This window comes from Lissotriton vulgaris, chromosome 4_1, assembly GCF_964263255.1.
Source record: "Lissotriton vulgaris chromosome 4_1, aLisVul1.2, whole genome shotgun sequence".
Classification (NCBI taxonomy): Eukaryota; Metazoa; Chordata; class Amphibia; order Caudata; family Salamandridae; genus Lissotriton; species Lissotriton vulgaris.
In genome coordinates, this window is record NC_141691.1 from 1,488,790,484 (window position 1) to 1,488,812,895 (window position 22,412).

The 22,412-nt window shown below is 47.8% G+C and overlaps 1 protein-coding gene across 1 annotated transcript in view; it reads left to right on the forward strand.

The window, feature by feature from the left end:
- The window catches only part of SNTG1 (syntrophin gamma 1), a 1,529,981-nt gene that overhangs the window by 216,284 nt on the left and 1,291,285 nt on the right, over positions 1 to 22,412 (forward strand). The window lies entirely within an intron of this gene.

Here is a 22,412-nt window from a genome sequence, read left to right on the forward strand (position 1 = left end):
TGGTCACTAATTGAGGATATGGTGATAAGCCAAGGTCTGATTGTGATCATAATAACCTGCTTTTAAATATGGTGGGTGCCCTCTCTTAAAAGGAAACCACCTAACCATATTTTAATGGAGCAGGAGCCTCTTATAGCTAACAACCGTGGAGGAGTAACCTGGCCTAGGGTTCTTGCCAATAGGAATTTGCACTCAAAGATCTACGAGCTATTTGTGTATCTTCTTTCTGGCGTGGATAGTCACCATTTTGTAGGGGCAACATCATTACTATGCATTCATGGGGATTTTTACGAGGCCATGCAAGTGTTTTTTTCCAAACATGTGGCTCATAAGAAGCCTATTGGCAGAATGAATAATACATGGTACAAGTTAGGCTGTAAAATGCAAAATGGGCCCTAAAGTTAGCAGTTACTGAGAGCGACCAACCTGGGATAGCTCTGGCATGATGCAAATATAAGGCTGCGCTTGCTAGTGCCAAGCGAGATTTTGCCGATAAAAACTGGCAAGATTTACTATCAGCAGAAATCTTCAACGATAACCACTCATTTTGGCACATCATTCCACATGGAAGCTTGAAAAGTATTACGACCCTTAGCTACCACATCCAGCCAGAGGTATGGGTTGTCCACTTCGCTATGCTAAACAAAAGAATGATTCTGTTGGGAAAGACACTTGACACTTTGACACTGCTTATTACTGCAATCAAGATTCTGTGCTCTCTGGTACACACATAATTTAAGAAATCAATGCTCAAACACTAAAAGGTTATGAGATCAAGGAATGGTTTCATACAATTTATCCAAACCAAAAAGGAGAAGCGTAGAGGTACTGATAGAATCACCCTCCAAAGTAAGCTTTTATAACCACAGAGATTCTATCAAAAAAAGTGAATGAGTGATGTTTTTATATAAAGTTTTTACCATAGGTGCTAGGCTCTCTCTTACACGTGGGAAGATGGGAGCACAATGTGTTTGTTAAAATACCCCTCACACTCTAAAAAACCAAGTAGAGTCATGCTTCATCATAGGGGTCTTCCCGCCCCTATAACGGGACGGGGCGTGCTACGACCAGACGAAATACGCGGGAGCACTAAGATGTGACAGAGGCTATGTGTGGGTGTATAGGAATCAGTGAAGGTGTAGGGACCTAACACTAGTGAGTGTGCAAAAGGTGAAAAAATGAAAAAGATTTAAAAATTCCCTGGCTTGGTAGAAAAAAACAATTTTATTAGCTTCTCCAGCTGGGAACATTAAGAAGGGGTTGTGTGGTAGGGCATTAGCCACTACCTTGTCGACATGTTTCGTAAGCAGTCCCCTACTGCTTACTCATCAGGACCAAAAGAACAGTCCCTACTGTTATTTACTCAGTTTCTAACAAGTAATGCCTACTGTCCTATAAACAACCAACAAAAATAAGTTGGCTGTTTAGGCCTCAGGGCATGAGTTGGCCCAAGTGAGGCAGAAAAAATCGACCTATTATGGTCTTTATCTCAGCAGTTATCTATGCCCCATGAGGTTTTGCAGGCGAAGGGTAATCTGCGCAGTTTAGTCTCTGTGGCAAAAAGAAAGCATTGTTCCTACCCCCGTGCACCTCCGAGAACCGTGTCACTTGAGCCCGGCAATCCTCGGAGGTGCACGGGGGTAGGAACAATGCTTTCTTTTTGCCGCAGAGACTAAACTGCGCAGCCTGCAAAACCTCATGGGGCATAGATAACTGCTGAGATAAAGACCATAATAGGTCGATTTTCTCTGCCTCACTTTGGCCAACTCATGCCCTGAGGCCTAAACAGCCAACTTATTTTTGTTGGTTGTTTATAGGACAGTAGGCATTACTTGTTAGAAACTGAGTAAATAACAGTAGGGACTGTTCTTTTGGTCCTGATGAGTAAGCAGTAGGGGACTGCTTACGAAACATGTCGGCAAGGTAGTGGCTAATGCCCTACCACACAACCCCTTCTTAATGTTCCCAGCTGGAGAAGCTAATAAAATTGTTTTTTTCTACCAAGCCAGGGAATTTTTAAATCTTTTTCATTTTTTCACCTTTTGCACACTCACTAGTGTTAGGTCCCTACACCTTCACTGATTCCTATACACCCACACATAGCCTCTGTCACATCTTAGTGCTCCCGCGTATTTCGTCTGGTCGTAGCACGCCCCGTCCCGTTATAGGGGCGGGAAGACCCCTATGATGAAGCATGACTCTACTTGGTTTTTTAGAGTGTGAGGGGTATTTTAACAAACACATTGTGCTCCCATCGTCCCACGTGTAAGAGAGAGCCTAGCACCTATGGTAAAAACTTTATATAAAAACATCACTCATTCACTTTTTTTGATAGAATCTCTGTGGTTATAAAAAATTCATACAATTTATATCAGAATTCATTCATATTTTGTCTTGATCCTGTTTTCAACAGACACGGTCGCTCCAGACGCTGCTCCCCGCTCCGCTTGCCTGCTGAAGTGCCTCTGCTTCCCCACCTCGCTCTTCCGCAAGTACCCACAGAGTGTAAATCGATCTGCCTAAGGAAGGAACCTCGCTGTGCTTTACTGTGTCTTAGTGCTCCGCCTGCATAACAACGCTGCTATTTATCACCTGGCATCTAGAATATTGTAGCGCTGCTGTCACTATTGTCTGGAATTTGGAATTTAAAAACATTTATAGAGCGCTCGTATACTAAAGCAGTTTCTTGGCGCTGGGAGCTACAGTGGTAAAAACAAACAAACGGGGGACGCGGCTAACCAGTAAATGCTTGCTGGAACAAGAGGGTTTTTAAGGCCCTACGATATTCCATATAGGATGGTAGGAGTCTAATTGAAGGGGGAAGGGCGTTCCAAAAAGTGGGGGCCAGAACTGTGAATTTCTGACCACCGGCTCTTTTCTTTTTAAAACGGGGTACTACTAGCAGGCCCAAAGAAGAGGAACGAAGGGCTCTCGGCGGGCAATAGTTTGTAACGGCAGAGTTGATAAATGCCGGAGCTGTGCCCGCTCGGGCTTGAAATGTAAGGCATCCTAATTTGAACAGAGCCCGTTGCTTGATAGGGAGCCAGTGAAGGTTTTTTAAAAGGGGGGTGGAATGGTGTGACTTAGCCAGGCCATAAACCAGGCGGGCTGCCTGGTTCTGGACCAGCTGTAGACGGTGAAGGGCGTATGCGGGGGCACCATTGAAGACGATGTTCCCATAATCAATTTTTGACAGTACCATGGCCATGACGATCAGTTTAAGTGCTGACACAGAAAAAAAACGGGAAATTTTCCTAATAGTCCGTAGGGAAAAGAAACAAGAAGAAACAACTGAACTAATATGTGAATGTAAGGTGAGTTGGTGATTAAGAGTAATGCCCAGCGTTTTAACTGAAGGGGAAGGAATGGGAGGGGTGCCTAAGGATGGGGGCCAAAAAAGAGGTGACCATGGATTTGCGACCCCGCCCGTCAGAACCAGCTCCGTTTTGTCCGGATTTAATTTGAGATGGTTAGTATTCATCCAATCACGGATGAATAGCATCACGGACTGGAAGCTGGTTTGACCTGGCGAGGTCGGGGATAAATCAAAGATGAGTTGGAGGTCGTCGGCGTAATTGTACACCGCGACCTCCATGTGCTGTAAAGCAAAAATAAGGGGAAAAATATATAAATTAAAAAGTAGAGGGGACAGCGAAGAGCCCTGAGGGACCCCGCACGTGATTTCACGAGAAGGGGCAGCAAATTCTGCCAGATGGACAGACTGGGAGCGACCAGACAGGAAGGACTCCAGCCAAACCAACGGAGGGCCCTCGATGCCCGCCAACCTGACACGGCGTAAGAGGATGGAGTGATCCACCGTGTCAAAGGCGGCGGACAGGTCTAATAAAACGAGGGCCTGAGGTACGCTGGAGTCCAATCCCTCCCTGAGTCGGTCCAGAACTGAAATGACCACCTTCTCTGTGGAGTGGCGGGGACGAAAACCCGCTTGGCAAGGAGCAAGATAATTACTATCCTCGATAAAGGAGCTAAGGACCTGCGTGAGATGGGACTCGGCAATCTTCCCAAGGAAGGGGAGGAGGGAGATTGGACGGTAATTAGCCGGGACGCCAGGGTCCGCCCCTGGTTTCTTCAGTATCGGGATGATTGTGGCGGCCTTGAAAGAAGGCGGGACAGTACCCTGTTCAAATGATTTATTTAGCAGGGTGAGGGTAGGGGAAGGGCAATCTAGAAAGATCTGGCTTAATATGTGGGCTGGGCAAACATCAGCGGGGGAACCAGATTTCACCCGTCTGAGAAGAGGTGGAAGTGAATCCAGAGTCAGGGGGGGAATATGAGCCAGGGACTGGCTATTGATAGGAATAAAGCCCTCACAAAAGGACGGTGAGGGAGGGGGAATGTTTGCCTTAATAATGGCCACTTTTTCTATAAAAAAGTCGTTGAGAGAGTTACATAAAATCTGTGAGGGGGGGACTTTAGTCTGAGTCCTGTCGGAAGCCGCAAGTTCATGGACCATCGCGAAAATCTCTCGAGGCTGATTCTCTGCCGCCAAGATGCGTCCAGTGTAATAGTCTTTTTTTGCGACTGTAATATCTAGTTTATATTCAGACAGGGCTAAAACATAGCGCTGTCTGGCTAATGGGCAGTAGGCACGACGCCAGGCGCGCTCGGCTTGTCGCACTGCAAGTTTCTTGGCTTTTAGAGCTGGGCCAAACCACTTATTAGCATTGTGAACACGGTTAATAGTTACCCGTTTGAGGGGGGCTATGCGATCACAAGTTGTAACAAGCCAATCATCTAGTGTGGTAGCATGAGAGTGTAAAGACAGACCCTCAAAGGTCGGAAGGGAAACGCGGAGTGAGCTGCACAAGGTGGAGATATCAACTCGACTCCAGTTCCGGGTCAAAATGTTTTTAGGTTGGCGAGAAGGGGCTGGGATGTTGAGAGCCAGCGAAAAAGACAAGAGGTGATGGTCTGACCAAGCGCATGGTAATACCGAGGGCGTCGAAATGGGGATGTTAAGAGACCATATCTGGTCGAGTATGTGCCCCTGCCTGTGTGTAGGGGTATGGACATGTTGTAAGAAATTCAAGCTGAGGAGCAAGGCCGTAAATTCCTTAGATAGTGCATCCTCAGCAGAATCACCGGGCCAAAAATTAAAATCTCCAAGGACCATCACTGAAGCATTGTTGATGGACAAAGTGCCAAGGAGTTCCTGCAGTGCAGTAATAAAACCAGGCGAGGGTTGGGGAGGGCGATAGACCAATACACAAGTAAGGGGAGTTTTAAAAGAAGTGGACCGGGCGACCAAGCAGTCAGATGTTGCCAAGGAAGAGGAAGCCAGTGTCTGGAAATGTAGCCCCTCGCGCGATATTAAAGCAACCCCACCACCCATTTTCCCATTTGGTCGGTCAGCACGGAGGGCAGTGTACAAAGGAGGAAGGGCCGCCAGGACGTCGGGGAGAGAGTCCTGGCGGTACCACGTTTCCGTTAGGAATAACAAGTCAGGGCTCTCCGTTTCCAACAAGTTGAAAATTTCCGTTTGATGTCGCACTGCAGATCTAGTGTTCAGCATGACAGCGGAAATAGTGGGGATAGGGACAGGGACACATAGGCTGGGGGCGGGCAGTGTGGTAGGCGAGAGATCAGGCCTGAGGCCAGGCAGGTAAGCATCAGGGCGGGCAATGCCGTGTGCTATGATACATGCAAGTGTAGTCAGATCTAATGAGTAGCCAGCATGTAAAGAATGTAATACCTGCGAAGAATAAGTACGGGCATGATGGTCTAGCCCTGGTCCCGGCCTGGCGCGGACGGGCGCAGACGGGCGCAGACGGGCGCAGACGGGCGCAGACGGGCAGGACTTTGGCACGACTTCGGCGCGAAGTCGGCGCTCCCGCTGCGCTCGTCCGCTGCGCTTCCGCCATTGCATCATTTAAGTGTAGAAAAGAAAACCACTAGCCCGCTGACCTGCCAGTCGGCCAGCAGGGCGGAAGTGAGGATGAGGGGGCGGAGGAGGGGTTTCGTGCTCGTATGGTCACCGCCGCTACAATCGGCACAAGCCGTGGCGGATCGGTGCCTAGAGCCAAAGAGCATAAAAAGTGCAAACAAACGCGTTGCGCCGAGGAGCGGCGATCTGAGGCAGGTAGGAGAATTGTTTTCCACTCAACAATTCACCCAGTAGCACAATACACAAAATATTTACACATAGCGCGATATGTCAGGTTTAAAAAGTTTTAAAATTAGAAGCCTGGGGAGCGCGTGGCCTCAGCAGCCGCTCTCACCAACAGTAAGCACCGAATGCCGGCTGCGTGATGCTTTTAATACCTATTCTAACCACTAGCCCGCTGACCTGCCAGTCGGCCAGCAGGGCGGAAGTGAGGATGAGGGGGCGGAGGAGGGGTTTCGTGCTCGTATGGTCACCGCCGCTACAATCGGCACAAGCCGTGGCGGATCGGTGCCTAGAGCCAAAGAGCATAAAAAGTGCAAACAAACGCGTTGCGCCGAGGAGCGGCGATCTGAGGCAGGTAGGAGAATTGTTTTCCACTCAACAATTCACCCAGTAGCACAATACACAAAATATTTACACATAGCGCGATATGTCAGGTTTAAAAAGTTTTAAAATTAGAAGCCTGCCTGATCTAACCGGTGCCTTTATTATTCAGATCGCGCTATTCGACTCCTGTGCCCCATTCCGGTCAGATATCGGCTGAGGCCATTTTGTGATTGCTGTTGTTGTTGTTGTTTGCTTCCTGTGCCTTCCCCGACCAGTCCCCGCCCAGCTCCCGCCTCCCTGCTGACCACCCCTCGCCCCTCCCCCCTCTCCATCCACTTATGACAGTTGTAGATTCGCGCAGCGTCCACGCGCAGCGGTCGCGCCTCATCCGCGCCGAAGGTGCGCCAAAGGTAAGCCCGTCTACGCCCGTCCGCGCCTGGACCGCGCCCAGCACCAAACCCCCTGGCCCTCACAATGCCCAGCCCTCCCGCATTACTTACGCCGCCTCCACCCTCCTAGCCCTTAACCCCGGCCGCTCCCCCAACTGCGTCCAAGCCGCTCCTGGACTCACCCATGGACCCTTCTCTTGCAACTCCTGCAAGTTTGACGGCACCAAAACCACCTCCTCATCCACCAACACCAATCAGAGACCTGACACCAACCACCTAAAATGCATCCTGCTCAACACCCGCTCGGTCCACAGACACGCCATCGACCTCTGGAATCTACTCGACACCATCTCACCGGACGTCGCCTTCCTAACAGAAACATGGATGAATGCCTCTTCAGCCCCAGACATCGCCATTGCCATCCCGGAAGGATACAAGATCATCCGTAAGGACCGCATCGAGCAAACAGGAGGAGGCATCACTATCGTCCATAAGAACTCCATCCGCATCTCAACCAGCTCAGACTGTGGAAAATAACTCAAGCTTGGTGAACATTATCGGCGCCATCTTGCCCCTTTCCAAGCCCATTCGTGCGCGTAAGCGGCAGCCATTTTGAGCACCATGGCCTCCCTGCCCCTCGCTGATAGCCAGCGCGTCTCTCTCTCTCTCTTAACCTCGCAAGCATTCCCCCGCACGCTGACAACCCCCGCTCTCTCATGCCTTGGGTCATAAACCCCTCTTCAGCGCAGCTTCACCACGGAATCCCATCCTGTTCCCAGCGCGACACCTCCCTTCATTCCTTTCATGGCCTCAAACCCTTTTGATGCAAACCCCTTTTCCTGTGTCCCCGTTTGTCTTCCCTGTTCCCAGGCCGCCACCTGGCTCTGCGGATACTGTTTATTACCCCGTACAGTAGGAAGCTTCCCCTCCCCATCAAAAGACCCCCGAATCGATCAAAGCCCCCACCCCATGAGATCCGACCAACCCCATGCATTCCGTGAATCGGCGGAATGCCCTGCTGTGCGACAACCATCACCTGTTGTGACCGGGGTGGGGAATCCAACTGTAAATGTATGTGGGAACGGGCCTGAAGGGGAGATTCCGAGGATGTTCTTTCAAGTACTAAAGTATTGCGAGAATGTGTTATGTGCAATAAAGGTCATAAACCCTAGTATAAGAGGCCAGGCCTCAGAGATGTGGCTAGAGCACCTCGTGACGATACTTGCTGTCTGAATTGATGTGTTCTCCTCCGGAGAGAATAAAATCCTCGTTTCCTGCCTTCCAGTCTCCAGCGCCTGCTTCTTCATTGATTAATATTGGTGGGTCATAGAGGCGATACCGCCGGGCAACATAAAAGGGTCTTTGGTTACCGGTTGTCTTTGGAACCCTTTTTAACAATTGGCGTCCCAAACGTGGGGCCCATCAGCGACTCGTGGATCCAGTGGGAGAGGTCCCGACGACAGAGTGAACGACTGCAACGATCGGAAGGTACCCTGTCCGATAGACCCTTGTCTGACAGCCGATCATCCGAACTTCACTGGTTCCGAACAGACCTCTCTCGAGTGATCTACGGTCCTGACTGGGAACCATCAGGAGTGCCACGAGAAGTACGAAGAGAAGAGGACGATCGGGCGCTGGATTCGGAAGACAAGAAACTGTCCATGCGGTCCGGGTAAGGTCGTGTAAACACGACGAATTGCGAAAGTGATAGATAATTGAAAGTGATTGATAATTGTTGAGAAAATACTAGTATTACTTTTTGTTAATTTATTGGAGATTCACTGTCTACAAACGGAGAAACAACAGGCTCTCCCTTTATAAACAGCGAAGGATAGGTACGCACCCGTCGGACCCATCTTTCTCCCCCATTGATTAACTGTTATAGATTGTTTTCTGGAGATTCTCTGTCTGCAAACAGGGAAGAATAGGTCCCCTCTTTGCAGATAGTGAAAGGGTAGGTGACGCGAACCTTTGCGAGCCTACTTATTCTCCCCATTGACCATATTGATTTTTTATTTTCGACCTAAACATTGATTAACTGTTATAGATTGTTTTCTGGAGATTCTCTGTCTGAAAACAGGGAAAAATAGGTCCCCTCTTTGCAGATAGTGAAAGGGTAGGTGACGCGAACTTTTGCGAGCCTACTTATTCTCCCCATTGACCATATTGATTTTTTATTTTTGACCTAACATTGATTGCTCAGAATTGGTTCATGAGGTATTCACTACGTGCAAACAACGTAGAATAGAAATATTCTGTCTAGTCTTTGCGCGCAGTGATAAGATAGGTAGTGCTGACTATTATCCCATTGCGATCCGTCATGCCTGTCTTCTCCCCACTGGTTAGTAGCCTGTTTTACCCGGACCGCTTATTAGAGATGAACCATCCGGCTCCGCTGGAAGGCACCCCTAATAAGGACATGTTCATGAAGCATGGATTAATCGCTATAGCCTATAGTGAGCTATGGCATAAATATACGAAAAAGGATCGAGAAAGACAGTGGCCACTGAGAGGATCCTTTGATCTTGACAAAATAGAAACGGTAGAAGTAGCCCTTCGTAGGAATGAAACAACACCTATTATGCTCGATAGTCTCGGCATGTGGCGCAAAGAAGCCACACGACGAAGGGAAGGCGACGAATTTAGAAAAGATGAAGGGACACGACGGACAACCCTCCGAACGTCTAGTAGGCAAAGGGAAGGGCCAGCGATGGCACAGTCCCGAGGAGTAGACATGAAAAGAGAACGGTGTAAAGGGGTGTGCCGACAAGCCAACCCCGGAACACAACGACCCGAAGGTAATCCCCCGACATTACGCACAGGACGGACAGACTTAAAACAAAACCAATGTGCTTTCTGTAAATGTCTTGGACACTGGAAAGCCCAATGCCCGACTCTGCAAAGCATAGGTAAGAATGGAGGGTTGACAGAAAGGACAGACCGACAGAAAGGAAAAAGGCGTGAGATAAAAACCAATCAGACTAGTGCAGACAGAACAGACAGGACCACCCCGTTTGATTATGCTCGGTGGCACAGATTTCGTCAGACCAATTTTAACGACATGTTAGAGTTTTGGGACTGATTGCTCTCTGTTGCTCCCCCACTCTGAAAAACAAACACAACTGCAGGTCAGTGTAAACAACCCCCCCGTTAGAGAAAAGACTCAAGAAAGCCAAGCGTCTATTATATAACTTAGGATTTAATTACGGTAAAACACACAACCAACAGTAATTAGAATAACTAGTAGAACTCTCTAAAAAACAAACTTTACTAATAGGAAAAATACAAAACATATTACGCTCACTCCGGAAGTCTTCCAATGTAACAGTTCGATGGTCCCGCCCATCCGAAACACATAGCACGTGTGGGGCGGGGCCTGCCAGCAACCATGGGCCAAAAAGAGATCGCTGGCGAGAAGGTACTGGAGACTCCACATAGCAGGCAATGAAATGGTCTTTCCATACTACCCTTCAAGGGATGGCGTCCCCCGGGCCGCGAGTAGGGAGGGGGCGGCTGCAAATGACCCCCTCCCTCGTATCTCCTGGTCCGGCCATCACGAATTCCTCCATCGAACGGATGCAGGGTGGGCAGGGAGGAAGAGGCGACGCGGACGAGCCTCTTCCACCTCCACAGGTAGGAGGCTTCCCTGCCCTGGCCCGACGCCGATGTCCTCCAGCCGGGCGACGGCCATATACCTACGCTGCACAGGACATATCATACCCGACTGGTATATTTCCGCAGCACAAGACATACAACGCCCGACTGGTATATTTGCGGAGCACCGGATGTACAATGGTCCCCCAAGAGTCGGAATCAGGGGTGTAGGGTGGTCATCATGTGCGCCCCTGATTCCAAGGGACGGTGTAGGATGCGCCGGGAGAGGGAGACGGCACGGGTGAGCCTCCCTCACCTCCCCAGATGAAGGCTCCACTGCTGCACCCTGGCGCCCCGAACCAAAATGTCCTGCTCCAGCCGCATGATGCTCTGTCTTTCGCCATCACAAGAAGTTTTCTTCCACTCCTGATGGATACGGAAAAGGTGGCTGCCACAGGGTCTCAAAATGGCGTCTGGGCCCTCGAAAGGCGGGTCTAGGCCGCTGGAGTAACTTTGTCCGAAATTGCAACTCGGGCACTTGCCCACCTGGGCGCAAGCCCCCACCATCGACAAACATCCCCTCGACTTTGAAGATTCTACCAAAGTCCCAAGAGCCCTCGGCCCCTTCAGGCTTCCGGTGAGGAACAGTTGCATTGATCTCAAATGAAATAACCACGGCACAGCAACAAGATGGCGGTGCTCTCGTGTCTGCATCAGCTTCCGTCTGAACCACCCAGGAACATTATGGGCTAACGAACTCGAGCAAGTTCCGGCTAAACATCAACATGACCCGGTAAGAGAGACTCTACCCCCTCCCTCTCTTGATTGACGGTCCACACCACCAGCCCCTCTGTTAGCACAGTTTTCTTTTGAACTGTCGAAAGGGACTCTGGTCCAAACCGCCAATTGTCGGGGATATTTTGCCCCTGATGCTACTTCCGGACTAAACCGGCCTCGCCCAAAATGGCGCTGGTATCAATGGAAACTAACGGATGCCTCGTGGTGTTCCTTAGCTAATGAAACTTGATGTACTAAGATATATATATATATATACGAACCATTGCGCACTCGATGTTAAAGGGAGGAGGGTTCACTTGGCGAACATTTAAGAAGGGTTCCGTAAAATGTTGATTTCAATGAACAATTTATTTTTTGATATTTGTTGTAACTGATACATAACGTCGCTTATGATGCACGCCCGCGGTTTACATCTAGGAAATGTGATTACGATGAACTTGACTGTGTTTCCATTTATGAACTGAAATGCCCCTGATTCCTTCGTCACGCAATGAAATGTTTTTTGGTTACTTGCAAATAATTTGGACCTTTTTTTTACATGTTCTTGTGCTACAAAATAACCCCCCACTGTATGTGTTTCCATCGACGACATGTCAGACCAAAATATGAATTGCGCTCTCACATTTTACGTACTGAATAATTCTACAAATAAAGGTCTTAAAAAGCTATGGATAGGCATCGCATACTTTTGTAAATGCGGGTATCGGTGGGAGGGTTTTTCTGCGCGCAACTGTTCTGCTCTTTTTTTAAGGTTATCCGAGAAATGGTTGTTCGGCCCTGGGTTGATGGTCGAATCGAAGGTATGATAAGCTGCCTCCAAGATATGCGACTAAGCTCAGGAACTGACGTATGAAGAAGGACCTCGACTTCTGAGAATGGGTAAAGTAAAACGGTGTGATTGATAAAATGTTATAAAGATATGGTGGTCGAAGGTACTAAGGTACAGGGTTAAAACGAAGAACTGATATGCCTTAGAACATCACAGCTTTGGGAATGATTTAAGGATCCCGAAGGCCGGATACATCCACAAAACCGGGTACCTCACGCTAGGCACCTCTGATTCCTCTTTTTAGCGTTTTCACTACACACGATCCTTAATGCCATCCTCGAACCTCCCCATGAACCACCTATCACATTGCCTGCCCCCATGACTTTAGGAAACCAAAACCCTAAGGGATTATTTCCCGAAGAGATAAGTACGAGTATGTGGTAAGTAAAGGACTTTCGTGCCTATACATTTGATGTGTTTGAATGTTGTCCCCCCCTACCCCCCTTTTTTCCCCCCCCTTTTTTCCCTCTGCAGGTTACATTAGAATCCCGATTAGAGTATCATAAGGGATCTGGAACCACGTCACGCCCGATGCATGAAAACGGACTACCGCTGCAAGACGACACAAAAAGGACGCCCTACCCAATACACGACCTTTTTGTACTAGATCTAATGCTTTTCTGTCCCAAAACTGCATGCTTTTTTTACATCCTAACACAGACCCGAAATGTCTAACGTTGGGTAACGCACTGAATAGCCCAAACAATACACGGTCATTCTCTATGTCCCACGTGTACTGTTTGGCCTATTGTCTGTCTCTCTCTCTCTCTCTCTCTCTCTCTCTTACTCTCTCTCTCTCTCTCTTACTCTCTCTCTCTCTCTCTCTCTCTCTCTCTCTCTCCACACTTTCCCTCTTCCTAGCAACTGGCACCTAATTGGCGAACCTGGTGCACCTCCTGATTGGCCCCAAATACCACAAGTATTTGCACAAATTTGTCCTAAATAAAATTGTATCGGTACCACGTTACTACCTCTCCTTTTCTGCTAAATACGGATGAAATTTAAATTGACCGATAGGAAAGGGACAGGTAAGACGACTAAGGTTCCCTAAATTTGACCCACTCTGAGGGAACTATTTGTCAGTGGCTCCTATGATAAAATGTGTCTGTGATAATGCGACCATCCCCATTGAAAATTGTCTCCGTACCCCAAGCTGTAAGAAATGATCGAGACACCCCCATCTACCCAAAATGCCCCCAGTGTGGTATCAGCTGCCCTGAACGAGAACTTGAAAAACGCCCCTTGCTCCGATTTGCTGTGTTCCAAATCGTTTTTCATAAGATCCCACCTTCCCCGAGGATAAGTTTAATAATTATCGCAAACCACTCCCCGAGTTTTTGTAGTAACCAGGTTGCGAGGATTTATATAGAAAGTTAGAAAGATGTATGCAAAGTTAAAAATTAGATCGATATCGAAAGACCTTGTTGCTGTAAGCCTTGCTGAAAATAAGATGTTTTGATGTAATGAAGACTTGTTTAGCCTATGTTCATCCCTCAGAAGGATGCCTATCAGACTATGGTGAATAGCACGTTGCACTTTTTGTAAAATACAAGGCCCTGAAGACCAGCCTAGCCTTGCAAGACTCGTACTAGGGAAATGGGTCTCTGCCAGAAGAACTGACATCTACTATAATAGACATATGACAAATGAACGTGATAACCATCAAAGCGCCAAAGAATTAGCCAGCGAGAGGAAGTTGTAAGGAATCCAGCAAACCCATCATCAATTGTTTATACGTTAGCCGCAAGAATCTCCAATGTAGCGAATGCTTACCCCAGTTGCTTGGTGTTGGGAGAGAAATAGATTTATGTAATTACCTTCTTCTGCAATATCTCTAAAGACTGTCTTTTCAAAACTCATTTAAGGGTATCACTGTCGGAGGAGAAAGAGACCGGATGTGGGAGCACGCGGCCTGACTGCGGATTGTGGAACATCAGCGACGGAGGCCGAGGCGAGACCACAGCAGTAAGGAGACGCCGGACGGGGCACTGTTTCAGACAAAGCTAAGGAAAGGGCTGACCTGAAGCCCCTGCTATATGATCAACATGTGCCAAAAGCCCCCGCTCTCTGAACATGGTTACGGACTCGCCTGACGCAAACTCTCCGCCTCCCCCTGATCTGTTCCCGACTTGGCCTTGCTCCATCCCCTCTTCCTCCGACCTACCATAAGGACTGTTCACACCCGCACCTTTCCACCCAAACTCTCAAGTTCCTCCAAATCCTACTGAGCTACCCAGAGAAGAGTACTCCCTGCGTCAGAAGGGAGGGAGCTCCGACTAAGTAGACCACGAACTATGTTAAATCCCAGAACGGTGACCTAGAACTCCACCAAGGGTCGCCCCCGAAGAAAAGATAAACAAAGTCTGTGGTTCTGCCCGCTACCAAGCACCTTGAAGATGATGGAAGCAACAGGAAATGCCCACCACAGAGACTCAAGAAACAAACAGATCTCACAATTCTGGAACAATTGCATTTTCCATTGCAAATCTATGCTCTGCATTACGGAAGAAGATGCACCTGCTCCAAAACCGTAACGCATTTCTCCTACGAGGTCTGACGAAAACCAAACAGAATGCACCCCTACCCGCAGACCCCCAACGACTCAATCCACATGAACATTTCTGTTGATAGGTAATCCAGGTGCTCAACAGTGCCGACAGAAGACGACAAAGGACAACGAGAACTCTGATATATATTTTTTACTGTATCTCATTTCTCTCCCAACCACCATTGGACTGACTATGCACCCGCCGTATACAAAAAGGACTTACTTATATGATAACTTACCAGTTCTTATTCTATGATCTGTACCCAACGCCCTCGCTACATAATCCTAGTCTGATATGGCATTACGATGACTTTTTCTGCAACCAACTTAACGATGAACCCGCCTACTAAATGATGAGATTTTTCAATATGATGTTTATAATGTGATGTTTATGTACAGTTCTTTCGCCTAAGTCCTCTCTCCCTTACTTATGATCGCTGCATATAGGTGTAGATAGGAAATAGGCCAGCAAGATGTCTTGGAAATGTTAAAGGGAGGACCGTGGAAAATAACTCAAGCTTGGTGAACATTATCGGCGCCATCTTGCCCCTTTCCAAGCCCATTCGTGCGCGTAAGCGGCAGCCATTTTGAGCACCATGGCCTCCCTGCCCCTCGCTGATAGCCAGCGCGTCTCTCTCTCTCTCTTAACCTCGCAAGCATTCCCCCGCACGCTGACAACCCCCGCTCTCTCATGCCTTGGGTCATAAACCCCTCTTCAGCGCAGCTTCACCACGGAATCCCATCCTGTTCCCAGCGCGACACCTCCCTTCATTCCTTTCATGGCCCCAAACCCTTTTGATGCAAACCCCTTTTCCTGTGTCCCCGTTTGTCTTCCCTGTTCCCAGGCCGCCACCTGGCTCTGCGGATACTGTTTATTACCCCGTACAGTAGGAAGCTTCCCCTCCCCATCAAAAGACCCCCGAATCGATCAAAGCCCCCACCCCATGAGATCCGACCAACCCCATGCATTCCGTGAATCGGCGGAATGCCCTGCTGTGCGACAACCATCACCTGTTGTGACCGGGGTGGGGAATCCAACTGTAAATGTATGTGGGAACGGGCCTGAAGGGGAGATTCCGAGGATGTTCTTTCAAGTACTAAAGTATTGCGAGAATGTGTTATGTGCAATAAAGGTCATAAACCCTAGTATAAGAGGCCAGGCCTCAGAGATGTGGCTAGAGCACCTCGTGACGATACTTGCTGTCTGAATTGATGTGTTCTCCTCCGGAGAGAATAAAATCCTCGTTTCCTGCCTTCCAGTCTCCAGCGCCTGCTTCTTCATTGATTAATATTGGTGGGTCATAGAGGCGATACCGCCGGGCAACATAAAAGGGTCTTTGGTTACCGGTTGTCTTTGGAACCCTTTTTAACAATACGTCAACCTTGCCAGCGCCGAACACCTCCTTTTCCAGATCCACACCGACCCCAAGACCACACTCAGAGGCACCCTCCTCTACCGACCTCCAGGATCCCGTGCACAATTCAGCGATGACATCACCGACTTTATCACCCCACACGCCCTCCCCTCCGAGGACTACATTCTATTGGGAGACCTCAATTTTCACCTGGAAAAGAGCAACGACAGCAACGCCACCACCCTTCTGGACAATCTTGCCAACCTCGGACTCAAACAACTGGTCACTACCCCCACCCACATTGCAGGTCACACTCTCGACCCTATCTTCACCTCCAGCAAACATGTCTCCTTCAGTCACACCACAGCTCTTCACTGGACGGACCACAGCTGCGTTCACTTCACCTACAATAAGACCACAATCCACAACCATCCTCAACCCACCATGCGAAGAAACTGGAACAAAATCACCATCTACCAGATCTCCTCATCGCTTATTCTTAACCCCCCGTCCACTCCTCTAACCCCGACCAAGCAGCCATTAACCTCACCCAATGGATATCCAACAGCGCTGACATCCTAGCACCGTTGAAAAAACGTCAAAGCAAACCAGGCAGCAAAAACGCCTCCTGGTTCAACGATGATCTTAAGAAATCGAAGAAACACTGTCGCTCCCTCGAGAAGGCCTGGAAAAAAGACCCAAACACCAGCACCAGGGACGCCTTCAAAAACGCCACCCGCATACACCACCAACTAATCCGGTCTGCCAAGAAAGCCGCATTCAAAGACCGTCTAGATAACAACGCCCACAACAGCAAGGAATTATTCAACATCGTCAAAGAATTTACCAACCCATCAGCCAACTCCAACGACATCACCCCCTCCCAAGCCCTCTGCGACTCCCTAGCTTCCTTCTTCCACAACAAAATCGCAGACATCCACAACAGCTTCGACAACCGACCCGAAGACCAACCCACCCAACCTTCTGCAGGACCTTCACCCCCCTTGAACATCCTTAATGACTGGAACCCAATCTCCACTGAGGACACCATCCGCCTGATGAACTTGAGGAAAATTAAATTTTGGCCATGTTGTGTTCCCTAGCGCGTACCCCACCGACTCCATGTACCAGCTTAAAGTGCATGTAACTTCCCTCCTGTGCCAGCTATGAAGACGCAAATACATTTACGTCCAACGTTAACATGTCCTCTTTCAGATCCACCATGAATGGATTATATAGTCCGTTCCTAAGTATGCTATGCCACCGTCTTTTTGTAGTACACTTTTCGTATTTTTCCTGCTCTAGCAAGAGTAGGCCCTGAATTCCTGCCATCTGAACCTCTTTTGTGGCTCCTGACTCTGCCCAGGCTACCTCTGTACTCGTGAACTCTGTCCTACTTTCAGCGCGGCCCCTCGCGCTCAGCTCAGCCTGCTTTCTGCCAAGACTGACTATAACCTTCGAGTTATCTGTTCCGCTCCTCGAGAATACATTCCTGCCTACTAGATCCTGTAAACATCCTCTCCAGCTGCAGAGCCAAAGGGCCGACCTGTCTTAATGCAAGTAAATCACAGCCTCTGTTGCCATGCTTCCATGGAAGGCCCCGTGCCCCACGCTTCACATGTAGACACTCAGGCGCTTATACACACATCCACAGTTAGCATAGAATAGCTTCTGCCCTAGAGACCTTTTCCGCCCAGATAGTATAGTTCCTAAACATCAGATATCAGATATGATAGAAGTACAAGTTGATCTGACATGCCAGACTTCTGTCTCTTTCCGTCAGTGTAAATGTCAAGTCCCCTGCACCCCGTCAATCACACGTCATGCAGCTGCGCGCGCATCCAAGCTTCCGATTTCTGCTGACATTGCAACATTCTGTTAGCACCACCCCTTGGTGCCACCCACTTGCGTCACCTATCAGTGACGTTTCTAGCACACACCTCTGGTTCACGCCTAGTTTACGCCTCTTGATGATGTACTAGTACCACGTGTATACTGTTATCTTGTCTTCTCTCAGCTGTTACGCCTCTTACATTGATTCCTATGGTATAAGTCGAGTATATAAGCTATGTATTAACAATAAAAATCCAGCGCTCTATCCCTTCTGTCACCCCTGTGGTGGTCAGAACATGATATCCTGATTCCTTTATGAGGAATAAAACCCTTAGAAACTCTAACACCACGGACTCTGTTTTCTTTCATTCCGATTGAGTTATTATTGATTAAGTACTTACCTGCATAGAAATTAAGAGAGTAAATTAATTATTTACGTCATTTTGGCGCCCGAACAGGGACCCCTCCCCCACCTCACGCGCCGGTTGGTGCGTTGCAAACTCTGTCCCCTGCCATCAGTTAGACGGAACACACGTGTACTGGCAGGATTTCCTGCATCTCCCTCTGACCCACGGAGGTGACGAAGACTGCGATCAGTGCCCAGACGAGGCGGTGAGGAGTGCGGAGGATCCCGACCAGAGCCCAGCCGAAAGAAGCAAGGTCCGAGGTGTGAAGAGGCCCACCAGTTTTCCGAAGTTTTCCGAAGTTTTCCGAAGTTTTCCGAAATTTTCCGAAGTTCCGAGTCGAGTCCAGTCGAGTTTTTCCGAGGCCTTCTGTTTCCGTGCTTCCCGGTGAGTACCATTGCTGGGTCGTATCTAGACGGGTTTGGGTACGCAAGTCCGGTCTGCACTGTTTTTAGGCAGTGTATCTGTACTGTTTAGCAGTATATCAAGTATTCCGAATTTCTGCACTGTTACACCGGTGTATCCGTACTGTTGAGCAGTACATACAGTATAGGGGGGTAGTCATCTATGTTTTCAATGTTTTTATGTGATTAATGTTGTGGTATGAATGTGACTGTTTAAAACGTGTATTATTGTGTTTCTCGTATAATCTAGCTGTCAAGAGTATTAAGGAATAAGGATCTAGCATTCAGTAATAAGTAAGCAAGATGCCGTTCTTCAACAAGTTAAAGCAGATAGGAACTAGGAAAGGGTTACTGGAGGAAGAAATTCCTATCCCCCCTAGGGACACTCCAGGCAATTTTATGTACCAAAAGCATGGCATAGATGCCATATTATATCTAGACTTATGGGCCGATTACACCAAACACCTAGACGAAAGACACAGATGGCCTGTTACCGGAACGTGGGATGCCGAGTGCATCATGAGGGTAGAAGAAGCATTATGGAAAAAGAAAGCTAGACAATCTCAGAAGGACGCCATAGAATTTTGGCGTAAGGAATCACGTAAGCGTGCTGACAAAGCACTCCGTAGAGAGGATAGACTTAAAGAATCAGATAAAGAACAGGAAAACGAATTAGTTACTGAAGGGATCCGAGTAAAAACAGAACAAATAGACCGAGCCCGAAATAATCTTGTAAACGGTATGTATCTTGCAGCAGATGGCACATCTGAAACTGAATCAGAGATACCGAAAAACTTACCGACACCATTAGTTCCAACTAAAGTAATGCATAAAACTACTAAAGACATATTCCTAAATTCATATCTAGAGGATGTAGCACCAGCTTATACCAATCTGCCTGTTCGTGCCCTGCCTACAGACAGGGATGGGGGTGGCACTGCGCCCCCAGATAATGTTCCGCCGGTACCGCAACAGACCTCCTCTGTTCCGACAGCTCCGCCACTTCCCGCACTCAAAACAGACCTACCGAAACCAGTCCTGCCTGATCTTACTAAACGACAAATTCAGACTCAGATCCAGACGCCGCGGAGAGATAATGCTCAAGCATCCGCCTCAGGAGGTGCGACAGCGGGTCTACAGACCCCGCCACCGACACACAGATTAAACTTAAGGGACACGCAGAATCCTTTCCAGTCTCCCCACTTATCCCGGCTTGACGCATTTAAAGAGAAGATGTCAGTTTGCAGATATGATCCAGTGCCCGGAAAAGACGATTTAATGATATTAGCATCACTACGAATTAGATCTGCCACCGATAGCTTGTTATGCTACGTAGGAATGCAGGAACTTCTCGACAGAATATATAAGTTTATACAGACCGGGAAAGACCCCGACAGTGTCAAAGCTGCCATGCATAAACAGAAAGTTGACATTCAAGCACAGATATTACGATTTTTTATAAATTGTGTAATAAGAGAACGAGACAGGCCCGGGACAGATCAAAGTGAATTAGACGCATTAAACAAGTGGGGTCAAAATATAGCCGAAGGAAAGCATGATAAAGGGGCTTGCATAGCCAGTATGTCCCAGAAAATTAGAAAGGCAGTATTGACTGCACACCAGGAAGAGAATGATAAAGCTTCCTCCGAGGAGGAAGATGAACATGACGCACCAGGAAGGTCTACAGATACTATAGCATATGTAGGTAGGGGAGCCTACCTTAGGAAAGGCATCCGTCCGGAGAGCAAGAGAGTTCTTTTCTCTGCTTTAACAAATCCGAATTCTTCTGAACATCAGTTCCAGGAAACTGATAAAAGGCTTCGAGACCGAGTGGGGTACCATGTACTCAATTCTATGGATGAACAAGAACTAGCCCGGTCGGCCGTGTTATGGGCCGAAAACCCAGACATGTATAATGATGACACGTTAGTACAGACATTCTTGAACCTTTCCCCGGAAGAGCAGAAAATAGCAGGTGTATACATGATTCAGCACCTCCTCATCAAGTTCAGAAACCATCATTCTGATCCAGGTCCCTTACACGAGACACTAGAGGCACTACTCATGGATAGATGGAGAGGTTTTAGTACCAAATTAATACAAATAATTCTAGAACAACGACATAAATATAACACCTTCATAAGTCCCGAATATATTCCCGCCCCGCCTCCAGAAAGGAAAACGTACCACATGCAATGCGGTGGTGGCATTGAAAGTCAGAATCCCTTACGAGAAGTACATCCAGTTATGGGTGAGGACCAACGCTTGAAGCGTGTGTATGTTCACACACCACTGACTAAGTTAGAACTGTTAGAAATGAAGAAATTAGTTCCGTGCCATGATAGAGACCCTGCAGGTTTTCATAGAGAGCTTAAAGATATGTTACTGATGGGAGATTACACGTACGATGATATTATGAAAATGTTAAAAGTACTGTTGCCCACGGGCATTTACGAAAAATTAAAGGAGAAGGATTGGGAGGTAGGAGAGTCAAAGATAGCATGGGCAGAAATAGAAGACGAAGAAAGCAAACGAGTCCCAGGGGTAGGCCTTGGGGATAAGACTAAAGCATTACCAGGTTTAATAGTACAGGTTTTGCCAAGATTATTGACAACAAGAAAGGAAGATTGGGACGCAATCTCGTCCTGTAAACAGAAACAAGATGAAGATACCAGTGACTTTTATTCAAGATTCGAGAAATGTTTCATCATAAATAGTGGTCTAAAAACTAGTAGTGAGTCATATCCGCACCTTTTTGTAACAAAATTAGTAGAGAATGCCCTACCATTAGTCAAAAATAGAGTGTACAAAGTTGAAAGTACTTGGCAGGCAAATACGCCATCTCAGATGTTACAAATGTTACAATATCACCAGAACAGAATTAGGGAAGAACAAGATCAGGAACAGAAACGTATGAAAGACACGAAAATGAAAATGTTAGTAGCTCAGACGATTCCAGCCGACGGTCATAGAAAAGGTGGGGCCCAGACCAATCATTCTGCCGCTCCCGTTAAAGGGACATGTAATTATTGCAAGCAGCCAGGTCACTACGTACATGAATGTCCAGTCCTGAAACATAACATCGAGACAGGTAAAACTAAAGAAAGACCGCGTCCGCCTAGACATGAACAGGGTCATCAACAGACTTCACAGAACGAACAGCCAATGCAGAATACACAGCCTATACATGATCAGTCCCATACAGTACAGACAGTAGCAGTACCGCAGCCACAACATGCCCAGACACAGCCCATTGCCGCAACTCGGCAAGTATCACAACAGATGTACCAGTATGCCCAGTCGGCATATCCAGATTATCAGCGTTATACATGAAACAGCCTAGGGAGGGAAAGTGATTTGCCTCTTATTGAAATTCCTGTAGATCAAGAAGGTCCTTATGTACACAGTCACGTATTAGGAAAAGACAGAAAGTTTTTAATTGACACAGGGGCAAGTCGCACTACCATAAGTCACAATGAAGTTCCAGGGGCACCCCTCTCAGGCTCACAGAATGTTTCCCTTGGTTTTTCAGGACAGCCTATTGTAAATGAAGTATCGGAACCAGTACCACTAGCTGTGGGTCCATTATCTCGAGTTACAGATTTGTTGCTTACGAAATCATGTCCAGAAAATCTGTTAGGAATTAAAACACTGAAGGCTCTAGGAGCTATAATATGCTGTTCCCCGGAGGGAGTTAGACTCTTTCTACGGGATTTCAAGGGTCATTATGTTCTACGTGACTTTGATGTCAGATTGAAAAATGTACCAGATCACTTATGGGCAAAAGGCCCAGCTGATGTAGGTTGT